The sequence below is a fragment of the Aquarana catesbeiana genome, linkage group LG09, assembly GCF_042186555.1.
Source record: "Aquarana catesbeiana isolate 2022-GZ linkage group LG09, ASM4218655v1, whole genome shotgun sequence".
Taxonomy (NCBI): domain Eukaryota; kingdom Metazoa; phylum Chordata; class Amphibia; order Anura; family Ranidae; genus Aquarana; species Aquarana catesbeiana.
Genome location: NC_133332.1, coordinates 262,231,547 through 262,246,172, shown reverse-complemented (window position 1 = coordinate 262,246,172; position 14,626 = coordinate 262,231,547). Strand labels below are relative to the sequence as shown.

The following is a 14,626-nucleotide window of genomic DNA, read 5'->3' as shown; positions in this document are numbered from 1 at the left end:
AGATTGTACACCTCTTTGACCCAGAGGCAGATGATAATAAGAATTTGGTGAATACAGCCTTTGTCAGCCAATCAGCAAGAGACATTAAAAGAAAATGACAGAAGCAGGAAGGATTTGCAGGCATGAACATATCCCAGCTGCTAGACATAGTGTCATGGACGTACTGCGCATGGCTCGGCAACTGGCTGCGGGCACATGGGTCCATTGGGATCTGTTCCAGTCCATAGGCATTCAGCAGTGAATAGACGTGCGCCAGTGCGCGCGCACATCGCAGACGCGCGCACAGTAACACAGCTTTGGTGCCCAGTGATCCTTAAAAGGGGCCTCTTCAGAATGCATCCTTGCTGTCTGATCTGCAGCTAATCCTGTACCCGATCCTGAACCTGCATCTGCTCCAGTGTTACCCGGCTTCTCCTGACCTCTCTGCTGTCTCCAGTCCTGACCCCTTGGCTTGCCTTCGACCTGCTCTGTGTTCCTGTTTGTTTGATCTACTGTTGCCGATCCTGCCTGGACTTTGACCATTCTCTGCCTGCTGCTTCTGTCTGATTGATCCGCTGCTGTGACCTGGCTTGTCTGACCCTGCTCCTGCCCGCAGCCCTGCATCTGTGTGCATCTGCCTACAAGTCCTGCATCTGTGTACATCTGCCTACAAGTCCTGCATCCGTGTGCATCTGCCTACAAGTCCTGCATCCGTGTGCATCTGCCTACAAGTCCTGCATCCGTGTGCATCTGCCTACAAGTCCTGCATCTGTGCGCACCAGCCTGCTACTTCTCAGCGTTCCTGCATCCTCAGCAATCAAGCCTGTTCCTGTCTCCACCAAGCGGACTCCATCTTCAGTCAAGCGGAAACTGCAGGCTCTCCTATCCCGCTGTGCACTCCAGTGATCCTGGAACCAGAGCCGTACGAGAGGTCTCCCTCTGCACGTCAGGCTCACCTTCAAGGTACGTGACACATAGCCACAAAATCGGTATCTAGAGACGAAACGAAAAGATAACCAAAGGATGAAAAAGAAAGTTGAATTATTAGCCGAAGCCCTGACCGAAAAAGTTCAGAGAAACAAGGAGCGCTCCGATGGAGGCTCAAAAGGGAGGAAGAGGAAATTATGTGCCAAAATTGGGAAGAAACCAATGCGCATATTGCAAGGAAGAGGGACAATGGAAACAGGATTGCTCCCAGAAAGGACCTGGGAGACGGGTACCAGACCCTGGGAGAAAGAACCAGGGGAGGGCAAGTCCAGAATGGACGCTATGAGTAAAACAGACAGGAAGATGGAGACTTTGTGGGACTAGCAGGCTCAGTGTACCCAGATGAGGACCAGTACTGACACCGATCGGGCTCCATCCCGCTAGGCCCCTGGGAGCCCGTGGTCCCCGCTAATATAGGGGGCTATAAGACAAAGTTTTTGGTGGACACAGGAGCTCAATATTCAGTGATGACCCAACAACTAGCCCCTCTCTCTAACAAACAAGTCACCGTTGTTGGAGCCACAGGAAATAAAGTTAAAAGACCCTTCCTGACAAAAAGACTTTGTAGCTTGGGTGGACATCAAGTCCAACATCAATTCCTGTACATGCCAGACTGTCCAATTTCCTTTCTGGGCAGAGACTTGCTTGCTAAACTCAGAGCACATATATACTTCCAATCTGACAGACAGGCTGTCCTACAATTGACCCATCCCTCTGAGGCCCACATCATGGTCCTCAACATGCCAAAAGAGGAGGAATGGAGAATGTTTACTCTATCAGAAGAACCACTCCCAATTCCTACAGGACTTCACCACATCCCAGCAGTAAGGGTAGAAGACAACCTGCCAGGGTTAGTCAGACACATTCCACCAATCCTTATTGAATTAAAACCAGGAGCCACCCCGGTCAGTCTGAAACAATACCCAGTCCCTCGCAAAGCCCTAGTAAGAATACAAAAATACTTGAAAAAATGTATGCACTATGGGATCCTTAAGCCCTGTCAGTCCCCCTGGAAAACCCCTCTGATCCCAGTACAGAAACCCGGAACAGCAGACTACCATCCTGTTCAAGACCTCAAAGCTGTTAATCAATCTGTAATGACCATCCACCCAGTGGTCCTGAACCGATACAACCTATTGGGGCTGATACCAGGAGAGGCTACCCATTTCACAGTCCTAGATATGAAAGATGCCTTCTTCTGCCTCAGAGTGGCAGAACAATCCCAGCGAATTTTTGCTTTCCAGTGGGAGGACCCAGGGACCGGGGGTAAGGGACAACTGACTTGGACACGCTTGCCCCAGGGATTCAAAAACTCCCCCACTTTATTTGGAGCAGCCTTAACCCGCGACCTAAAGTCCTTCAGGTCAGACCCTGAGAGTAGGGTCCTCCTTCAGTATGTGGATGACCATTTGGTTGCCGCTAAAAATAAAGAGGAGTGCCTCCGAACCACAAATGAACTGTTGCAGCTACTGTGGGAGGCAGGCTATAAGGTATCCAGGAAAAAGGCGCAATTGTGCCAAGAGACTGTAAAATACCTGGGGTTCAAGATATAACAAGGCCAGAGACAGTTGGGAGAAGGCAGAAAAGAAGCTGTTTGTCAGATCCCCACCCCCACCACCAGGCGCCAACTGCGTACGTTTCTGGGAGCGGCAGGATTTTGCTGGATCTGGAGACCGGACTTTGCCACAAAAGCCAGGCCCCTCTATTAATCCACAAAGGGGTGAGAAACAGAACCCTTTCTATGGACAGAAAAACAAGACCAAGCATTTCAAGACATTAAGGTTTCCCTAATGCAGGCCCCTGCTCTAGGCCTACCGGACAGTCAGAAATTCTTCTATCTGTACGTCAGTGAAAAACAGGGGATAGCAGTGGGAGTCCCGACACAGCAGGTGGGATCATGGCAGCGCCCTGTAGCATATCTTTCAAAACAACTGGACACTGTAGCTCGGGGCTGGCCACCTTACCTGTGGGCCATCGCAGCAACAGCCCTCCTGGTGGCCGAAGCCGACAAGTTGTCGCTGGGTCAGGAAACCTATGTTCGAGCCCCACAGCAAGTACAGGCATTGATGGATTACAAGGGAAACTACTGGTTCACTAACAGCCAGATGGTCAAATACCAGGTAATGCTGTGTGAAAATCCCCAAATCCATTTAGAGACTGTCAGCTCCCTAAACCCAGCCACTCTGCTCCCCACCCCACAAGAGTCCCTAACACATGACTGTCTCCAGGTAATGGATGAAATTTATGCAAGCCGACCAGACTTGAAAGACAGCCCATTGGAAAAGCCAGATGTTGAGTATTTTACTGATGGCAGCAGCTTTGTAAAAGATGGGGTCCGCTATGAAGATTATGCAGTTGTCACGCAAGAGGCAGGAGCCTTATCGCAGGGAACCTCAGTACAGAAAGCAGAGCTGATTGCACTGACCAGAGCATTACAGCTGGCCGCGGGACTATGACTGAATGTGTATGTAGACTCTAAGTATGCCTTCCTGACCCTTCATGCTCATGGGGCCCTGTATAAGGAGAGAGGACTTATTACATCCGGAGGGAAGAGCATTAAATATGGAACAGAGATACTGGAACTTTTAGAAGCAGTATGGGCCCCCTCTGAAGTTGAAGTGATCCACTGCAGGGGCCATCTTAAGGGAGACTCCCGAGTGGCTAGAGGAAATAGAAAAGCAGATCAAGCAGCCAAGGATGCAGCATTCCAGCAGCCCCCACAACAGATAATGGCCCCCCTGTTCCCAGTACCACTCTCTGAATGGGATCCAATTTACATAAAGGCAGAACAGGAATGGATAGAGACTGAACCTGGGAAGTATATGGAAGATCAGTGGTATCAACTGCAGGATGGGAGAATTGTCATCCCAGCTGCTGTAGCAACGGAGCTAGTGTCAGAATTTCACAAAGGAACACATATGGGCAAAACAGCTATTGAAAAGGCCCTAGATAGACATTTGTATATTCCCCGGCTACCTACACTGGCACAAGATGCAGCCAGCAGATGTGTGGAATGCGCCTGCAATAACCCAAGACAGGGACCTGTACCGCCCCCTGGAGTACAAGCTGTAGGAGCCTCACCAATGGAAGAATTAATGATTGACTTCATTGGTATGCCTCCCTCAGGAGGATACACATATTTGCTAGTTGTTTGTACCTACTCAGGCTGGAAAGAGGCATGGCCCACACAGACTGAGACTACAAAAGAGGTGGTCAAATGCCTGACTCAGGAGATTATCCCCAAATATGGAATCCCCTCCGCCATAGGCTCAGACAATGGCCCTGCCTTTGTTCACAAGTGTCTCCAGGAATTAGCAACAGCACTTAATATCACTTGGAAATTACACATCGCATATAGGCCCCAAATAGGGTTGCCACCTTTTCTTCAAGCCAAACCCGAACACTTTACTGGCGCACAGCATTTTTTTTTTAGTATACACTATAGACAAAGGGATTCTTAAAGACATTAGAGTGGGAGTGGACAGGGGGGTAGTGAGATGGACAATGCTTCTAAAAAAATTTCAATGAATACTTTGAAAACAGTCTGTTTAAATGTGAGGTTAAATCAGCCCAGGAGTGGAGTATTGTGTACCTTGTGGGGTTGGTGGTCATTGTGGATGGCCTGGGTATAATACAGGGGTGTTGCTAGAACTATACAAGACCTGGGGCACCCAAACTTAAGCAGTAATGTGGCATGCACAGCGCGTGACAGCGAACACTGGGTGCTGGCCCAATTACAGAGAACAGTGAATGGGCTTAAAGGAGTATGGTTTAATAAATCAAACCTTTGTGAACTCATAAAAAAGGGTTTGTTTGCTTTGCCACAAGAAATAGTCTCACAGATATGCATACCCATCAGCACTATCATTTAAAAAAAATGAAACGCTACCATTACATATGATTTTATGTGCACTGAATATAAACAGACAGTTAACTCTTTGAGCCTACCTTAAAGAAGACCGTCATTAAAATAGTCAGGGCCTGATTAGCAACCAGCAACTGTGTAGAAAATGATCACTTTGGTCAGAAGTATGTAATGTACAATAGTGTGAAAAGTGCAGGAGTCTGTTAAGGTGGCCATACACAGTTATTTTTCATTCAGCCAATGGGCTGAACGAAAAAAAAAATTAACTCAATCCAAGCAAATGAAGCAATGTAGATGGAGGAATCTCCCTATTGGATTCCGACAGCAGCACTAGACCCTGTCAAGAAAATTCTAATCAGCAGCTGTAGCTCCCCCACATTCTACCTCCTAGTACAACCCCCCTCCCCCCCAAAAATCCCCCTCCTATCACAATCCAATGCCCTACAAATGCCACCTCCCCAGCATAAATCCTCCAAATCCAATCCTTCCTCTAAGCCCAAATTCCTCCTCCTAGGACAAATCCTTCCCCCACCAAATTCCATTCTCCCAGCACAGCCCTCTTCCCCTAGCACTGGTTTTACTATGCCTTGGCAACTAAAATGAATGGCTACGTTTACCCTTTCTGAACAAGTTACATGTTACACCCGTATTTAGTGCATAACATGTAACATGTTCAGCATCCACCCCATCCCACCCCTCCCAATACCCCGCCCCCATGACAGTGTGCGTCCACAAAGCTGGCCCATTTATTCACAGATTTCTTAGAAATAAAAATTGCATATTTTTTACCTGCAAAAAAATTGGACATTTTATTTTTGTTTTTTCCAAAAGTTGAATTTAACCTTTAATAATCTTTCCCAAATATACATAAACCTAAAAACAATTAACATACTATTCTATATGTATTGTATATATTAGTAAATTACATACTCAGATATAGAAATATGTTCAGTTAATAACATGCATACACACTCAAATCCATACAGATACTGAGATATATACATACACACTCAGATATATACATATGCTCAATTACATATAGCACACACACATATTTTATATATATATATATATATATATATATATATATACACTCAGATACATGCATACACATACATATACACACTTAGATATATATACACACTTATATATATATACACACTCAGATACATGCATACACACACTCAGATACATGCATACACTCAGATATATACACACACTCAGATACATGCATACACACATTCAGATATATATACAGACACTCAGATATATACAGACACTCAGATATATATTGTACATATGCTCAATTTTATACATATACACACATATATACACACACACAAACACACACTGAGATACATGCACTCAAATACACACAAACATGCATAAATACATTAGACACAACATACTATGAGATGAATACTTACATATGTAGTCTGGTAATGGGCAGCCGGCTTCTCTCCTCCCCTCACACTCCTTGCAGCTCCTTCCTCTGCCCGCCCACACACTCACAGCTCTCTCCTCTAGATCAGTCTGTGAAGCAGAGCATCGGTAAATGCGACCAGGAGGTTCTGTATCCCTCCACAGAGAGAAACAAGTCCCTTGTAATTAGGGCTGTTTCCATCATACAGTTACATATATGTAAAGACATTCTAATACATGTTATGGATCCTAAATTCTGATTAAGCTTTTATGGGGGTGTTATAATAATTTTTGAGGGTGCCCTGGTGGCTGGTGTCCGGTGTCCGGGTGACAGGCAGTCATAAACCCGGGCAGAGGATGTAAAAACCGGACTGTCCAGGTGAATCCTGGACAGGTGGCAACCCTAGCCCCAAAGCTCTGCTAAAGTGGAACGAATGAATCGTACTCTTAAATTACAATTGGCCAAGCTCTGTCAGGAAACCCAATTGAAGTGGACCTTGATGCTGCCCATTGCTTTACTGAGAATTAGGAGTACTCCAACTAGGAGGACAAATTTGTCCCATTTTAAAGTACTGTATGGTAGGCCCCCACCCATTATAAAAGGTATCAAGTGAGATTTGCCAGATAGGAGGGTTGGTGAACCGTGAACTGATACAGAGACTTGGGGAGAGTATGCAAGACATAGGGAAATGGGTTCAGGAGAAACTTCCCATAAGCTTGTCAAACCCAGTCCACCCCTTTGCACCAGGAGATGCAGTGTGGGTAAAAGAATGGAACCTAACCCCTTTAGGGCCCAGATGGAGAAGTCCTTACACTATTCTGCTGTCTACCCCAACAGCCATTAAGGTGGCCGAGGTGACCCCCTGGATACACCATTCCCGGGTAAAGCGAGCCGCTGACCACACAGACTCCTGGCAAAGTACAATAAATCCCTTTGAGACTAAGACTGACCAGAGAAATCAGAGGGAAGAACTCCAGCCCTGCTCTCAGCACACCCCCGGAAGCTGCTGAGTTGACACACAGCAGAAAATAGATGGACTGCAGCCCTGCTACCAGCACATTTCCAGAAAGCTGCTGGTTCGACGCATGGTGGAAGAAAAGGACACATTGGGCGTCTATTAGCTCTGCCCCAATAACACCTGTGGGAGCTGATTGGTCAACGCACAGCTGAAGCTTGAGGATATTCACCAATATGATGTTTACTGAAAATGTTTTAACAAGATTACTACTATGGTAGCCATAGTAGTGGTACTGGCTAGGCCCAAAAGGAGGGGAGGGCAAATCATGTGACCTATGTATCAAAACCATTCGAGCAGGGTCCATAACCACCAAAATGTTGCTGTGGCATTCTCATTATCAATACAAGAGCACAGTAACTGGTACCTGCATGCATAATATCATTTTCAATATAATTTCTATGCTGACGACACACAAATCTATCTCTCCACCTCTCAACTCACCCCATCAGTCTCCTCACGCATCACTAACTTACTAACCGACATATCTGTATGGATGTCACACCACTTCCTCAAACTCAACTTGTCCAAAACCGAGCTTATAATATTTCCTCCCCCACGTGCCTCTTCCCCTGACTTATCTGTCAAGAGCAATGGCAAAACCATCCACCCGTCCCCACATGTCAGGGTGCTAGGTGTTATCTGGATTCTGAACTCTCCTTTTCGGCCCCACATCCAATCACTTTCCAAAGCTTGCCGCTTCAACCTCCGCAACATCTCTAAACTACGACCCTTTCTAACCAATGAAACCACAAAGCTCCTGATTCACTCCCTGGTTATCTCTCGCCTCGACTACTGCAATTCCCTCCTCATTGGCTTACCTTTAAATAGACTATCCCCCCTTCAGTCCTTCATGAATACTGCTGCAAGACTCATCCACCTTACAAACCGCTCAGTGTCTGCTACCCCTCTCTGCCAATCCCTCCATTGGCTACCACTAGCCCAATGGATCACAAAGCCATCCACAACTCTGCCCCCAGCTACATCACTAACCTAGTCTCAAAATACCAACCTAATCGCCCTCTCCGTTCCTCCCAAGACCCCCTGCTCTCTAGCTCCCTCATCATCTCCTCCCATATCCGCCTCCAAGACTTCTCCCGAGCCTCGCCCACCCTCTGGAATTCCCTACCCCAATCTGTCAGACTGTCTCCAAATTTATTCACTTTTAGGAGATCCCTGAAAACTTTCCTCTTCAGAGAAGCCTATCCTGCCTCCATCTAACAACTGCACTATTTTCTCCATTAGCTCATTCTCCACAGCTATTACCCTTTTGTATAACTTGACCCTCCCTCCTAGATTGTAAGCTCTAAGGAGCAGGGCCCTCTGATTCCTCCTATATTGAATTATATTTTACTTGTACTGTCTGCCCTATTGTTGCAAAGCGCTGCGTAAACTGTCGGTGCTATATCAATCCTGTATAATAATAATAAATAATAATGAGACTACCTATTCAATGTGCACCGTGGAGAATCAGGTAACCTGTTATGACCCCACCTATGCACCCACCAAAACCTGGCTAACTGTTCAGAGCTTCAGCTCCACAGGCAAGCTGATAAACCGAACTCTGATAACCAACCCTAATACAGCAACAAGCCTAATTTTTGATGTGTGCTCCGCCATTAACCTCAACCATTTCCCAAGGTGAAATTGCTGGGGGTTAAAATGGGAAAGAGAGTATCTGGCAAATGACAGATACATCTGTTGAGGGAAGCTAGGGAATGGTTGCTCTGGGGAAGAATGGAACTATTGTTCCCGGTTGAATTGTGTTGCTTGGGCAACATGGGCAAGGACAAACCAGGATGCTACCCTGCAGTCCTTGCCTAGCTCACCCAGCTGTTCAGTGGGCAGCTGCACCCCTGTAAACTTCACCATATATAACCCTACCACTTTCTTGGCCCTCTGGGGTAATAGGTTCGGAGTAAGCATCTATGGGAAGGGGTCAGATCCCGGAACAATTGTATATATATCCATGTAAACAGAAAATACAAAAAGTGCCACTCATCAGCTATTCCACTCCCTCTATTAAGAACTTGCCACCGGTATAAAAATACCCCCTAGCACCAAGAACTTGTTCATAGAACTGGCAGAGAGAGTAGCTGAAAATTTAAAGATATCTAATTGCTATGTGTGGGGGGGAACTAGCATGGGGGACCAGTGGCCTTGGGAAGCCCGTGAAATAAATTACCATGTGCCATTCAATGCCACATCTGAGAAACCCTCCAAGGGAGTAAAATCAGAATGGCATCTGAAAACATCAATAATTGGGAAATAATGTATAGCCAGGTCAGACCCCCTGTATAACACCCATGTAGGAGAAATGGCCTGTCTAGGGCAGCAGTTTTACAATGACACTTCTAAAAATACCTCCTGGTGGAGCAATAAAAATGTGCCCATGCCCAACCCACACTTCTTTACTAATTTCACCAACTTACAATGGGTATGGAAGGATCTCACAAAAGAATCTGACTGGAAGGCCCCAGAAAACCTGTACTGGATTTGTGGGAACAAAGTTTACTCTGAGCTTCCCCAAGACTGGTCACAAGCTTGTGTCCTAGGAACACTGAAACCCTCATTCTTGCTTCTTCCTCTGGGAGCGGAGAACAGCTGAGAGTCCCTTTGTATTTAGGGTCAAGAAGAAAAAGATCATCTGGCCTACAGATAGGGAATTTGAAAGATAATGAATGGCCCCTGAACACATTGTCCAGTATTGTGGCCCTGCCACTTGGGCAGAGGACGGAACCTATGGCTACAAGACCCCTATTTACATGCTTAACCATATTATAAGGCTACAAGCTGTATTAGAAATTATTACTAATGAGTCCGCTTACGCTTTTAATTTGCTTGCTAAACAAGGAACTGAATTACGCACCGGTATTTACCAGAATAGGCTTGCCTTAGACTATCTATTAGCTGCCAAAGGAAGGGGTCTGTGGAAAGTTTAATCTGAGTAACTGCTGTTTAAAAATAGGTGACACAGGGAAGGCCATAGAGGAAATAACGGACAGGATGAGAAAGTTAGCCCACGTACCGGTGCAGGCATGGAACGGATTCAATGCCGGTAGCTGGTTTGGGGACTGGTTCCCAAGTACACATGGGCTGAAGGCCATATTAGAAATAGTTGTGATAATACTGGCAGCCTGTCTAATCCTCCCCTGTCTGATCCCTCTTGGGACTAAAATGATCCAGAGTTTCATTGAGGCCACTATAGAGAGAATGGCTGCAGCCCATGTAATGGCTATGTGGAAGTACCAACCATTAGTTCCCCAGGACTAAACAAGATTTTACCAACCATTAGCCCTTCTAATGCCCTAGGGGTCCAAGCTGGACTCACTCAGTGGTCTGTTAATGATGCTATATGATGTTTTGTAATGTTTTATCTTACTCAAGCTTTCACTATGATAGCATTAAAGGGGGGAATGTGATAGCAGCCCAGTTTAAGTAATACAGCTGATCTTAAATAAGATTGAGACTAACAAAATGGTTGTTTCAGATTAAATGTTTTTTTGACTTGCAAGGAGTAGAGAACTTCAAATAACACCTACATAATACCTACATCAAACCCCCCTTCCTTCTTTTCCTGTAAATGCCATGAATAGCTGTTTGCCAGACAGGTAAGAGGAAGTTAGCTGCTCACAGTAATTGTGAAACTTAGTGGGGACCTTTTGGATAGTGGAAGCTAGCAATATATTTAGTAAACCGCAAAATGCTATGTGCAAAACAAAATTAGTTTAGTTTAAGTTGCCCAGAAACAAATACGTAAAGACACTAGTCCTGCTAAGTCTTTTTGCTAGCAAAATAAACGGTTTGTATTCCTAAGAAGTCTGTTGTTCCGGCATTATCCCTGGTATTCCAAGAAGATTGAGCAGTTTGCTGCTACAATACTCTTTACATTTTCGGATGATGGATTGAACAGTGCTTCGTGAGATGTTCAGAACTTGTGGTACTTTTTTTTAACCTAATCCTGCTTTAAACGTCTCCACACCTTTATCCCTGACCTGTCTGGTGTATTCCTTGGCCTTCATGATGCTGTTTGTTTACTAAGGTTCTCCAACAAACCTCTGAAGCTTTTACAGAACAGCTGTAGTTATACTGAGATAAAATTACACACAAGTGGACTCTATTTACTAATTAGGTGACTTCTGAAGTCAGTTGGTTCTACTAGTTTTTAGATAGGGGTATCAAAGTAGAGGTGGCTGAATACCAATGCACGCCACACTTTTCAGATATTTGTAAAACATTTTGAAAATCATTTACCATTTCCTTCTACTTCACGATTATGAGCCACTCTGTGTTGGTCTATCACATACAAATCCCAATAAAATATATTTACCCTTTTGTTGTAACATGACAAAATGTGGAAAATTTCAAGGGGTGTGAATACTTTTTCAGGGCACTGAAGCACTACACCTGTTGATACAGCACATGGAGAACAGAGGGTGGGCTATCAACCGAGACAAAGTTCAAGGAGCTGCCACAGAGGTGAAATTCCTGGAAAATGATGTGGACAGGGCCACAGAGGAAATTTCCAGAGACAGTTGTGCAAACTATCCAGGCGCTGCTGCCCCCTACTACCAAAAAGGAGGCACAGGAGTTCATTGGAGTTCTGGGATTCTAAAGATCGTTCATCCCACATCTTGGACTGAGCCTGAGGCCTATATACAGTGTCCCCAGGAGAAAGACAGAGTTCTTATGGGGTTCAGAGCAGCTGACCACATTCATGGCTGCTAAAGAAGCCTTTTTGCAGCATCAGGGATTGGGAATTGTGAGGCAAGGAGTACCATTTCAGCTGGATGTGGTGGAGCAGAAGTCTGTGGCAGCGAAATGAAAAGAAATTACAGAGAGCAATACCCACTGGATTTTGGTCCTAGCAACCGACAGGGGCACAGAAGAGATATACGCCCCTAGAGAAGAACCTGTTTGGGTGCACTTCAACATGTAGAGACCGTTACAGGAAAGGACACAGTCACCATCCATACAGCATTGCCAATAGCAGGATGGATGAGAGATAATGGACTGACCACTAGGACAACTGTAGCGCAAAACAAGACACTGATGAAATGGAAGTGGTACCTTCAAGAAAGAGGGGGTATTGCAGCTGGGGATGTCAGAGACATTTCAAAACAGTTGGCAGGGCTTGTTACTTTTATCAGCACCCAGCCAATAGAAGAAATTCCTGTGCTGCAATCATCCCCCATTCAAGAGGCTCCACCCTTTGAGTCTCTGTCAGAAGACATGAAAGGGTCAGCATAGTTCACTGATGGTTCAGCCAAAGCCACTAGGGATGGGCGAACAATTTGGCCCGAGCATAAGTTCGGGCTGAACTTTTGTTGTTCGGGCATTCGGCGAACAGCCAAACAAACGGGTCGTTCAACCTTTTGTTCGCCCCCCCCCCCCCCCCCCGAACCGACCACAATGCATTGCGGCGCTGAACAGTGCATTGCAAGCCCTGATTGGCTGAAGCAGTGAAAGCTTCAGCCAATCAGGGCACAGAGCACTGTCAGAGTCATGATTGGACACGGTTATCATAACTTTATCCAATCATGGCTCATTCCCGCCTCCACAGTATAAAAGTATTCCTTCAACGGCAGCCATTTTCAGTGTGATTTTGGCGTGGCGAGAGATAGAACAGGGCTCTGTTCAGTGCTATTAGTTAGTGTGCTATACTGTGCTATTTTGCCTAAATTGTCAGTGTAGAATATTAGTTTAGTGACAGTCTAGGGATAGTGTGAGTGTAGTGAGGAGGACCATCATTCAGCTTTGCATAGTGTGCAGCTAGAGTAGGGACATAGGGTTTCAGTGTAGAGTAGTGAGACAGTGTCAGTATTCTTGACCTTAGTGTATAGCTAAAGTAGCTAAAGTTCAGATAGCATCAGTGTAGTGACAGTTGAACACCGTCTATTTGATTGCGTTACTGCCAGTTTAACGCCATTTACTTCTGTGTGCGTTACTGCCAGTTTAACGCCATATAGTTCTTTACGTCACTGTACGTTTAGCGTATTATATTGCAGTATATTATAGTATATCCGTGGAGTGTGTCTGTGTAGCGTGAGTACTAAAATTAAAGTGCACCAAACACCTCTTTATATTGATTAAAGTGCATCTACGTACAGATTTCAACTTCATCTTTACATTTGCTTATAATAACGCCCCCTCCCTCCCAATAATGTCTGGGAGGATAACAAGGAGAGGCAGACTGTCAGGGAAGGTTCCATCCGCTGATGACACGTCCTGATATTTTGCGTGCAGTACTGTAGTCCACCAGCAGGTGTCTCCTGGCAGTCTGGAACTGCCAGGGGAGCTTTCCCCTGTTGGTAGTATTATGTGATCTTTGGGCCACAGTACTGGCTTCCACCAGAGGGTGGTTCCTGGCAGTGTGGGACCGACATCATCTCCTGCAATCAGGCATCACCTGAGTCTGATTGAGAGGAGTATAAATACCCGACACGTGCACACACACCTTGCCCTGGTATTGTCCTTGTGCCCTGACCTGCAGCCTGTTTATCTGTTATCCTGATCCCTGATTCCTGTATCCTGTATCCTGAACCTGTTTGCATCTGTTCCTGTATCCCTGGATCCTTGCCCTGCAGCCTGATCCCTTCCATCTTGTTCCCTGTCTGTTTACTCCTGGCCCCCCATCTGCTGATCTCCTGTTTATGACCCTGGCCTGACCCGACTACAATTCTGGTACTCCCTTTTGCTATATATGCTGGTTGGTTTATTATCACTGTTTGGTTGTTTGGTTTGTTCACTCTGTTTGTATTGGTGGTGTGTTCACATTATATGCATTTACTTTAATAAACTTACTTACTTTCACCAATTTATATCTGGTTCACTCTGTCGCAGTCACACAGTTCTGGTCACATCTGGTTTATGATACAAACGTTCCCTTGGCACTGCAAGGGGGCCAGAAACAAATGTGTCCACGGGCAAAGGCTGACGTGGTGGTCAGTCCTCAGGCAGGGCATCATTTCCTGTGTTTAGTCAGTTTGCCTGTGCTATCCAGCCACAGCATGCAGAGGAGGTGGTGGACTGGCTTACTAAACCTTCCTCATCCTCTGTCACGCAAGCAGCGTTAAGTGTGCAGTCTCCTGCAGTTGCCAGAGTGGATAAACCTGCCTCCTTGTCCACATCTATTCCTGCCATATCACCAACATCAGCCACTTGCTCCTTGATGATGCCCAGCCATTACTGGATTCAGATGTTGGTTCTGAGGTTGAGGATGACAGGAAGATGAGCCTAGAGAGAGGGAGGAACCTTGGTAAATAAACTGACATTCATGTTCCCCAAGCCGCAGCGTATTGCCAAGTTGTCTCCAGTGGTAATGATGAAGATGGAGGAGATGGAGATGATGATGATG

The 14,626-nt window shown here is 45.7% G+C and overlaps 1 pseudogene; it reads left to right on the top strand.

Moving 5' to 3' along the window:
* Positions 1–1,002: 1,002 nt before the first annotated feature.
* The window catches only part of LOC141109023 (uncharacterized), a 56,659-nt pseudogene continuing 43,035 nt past the window's right edge, over positions 1,003–14,626 (top strand).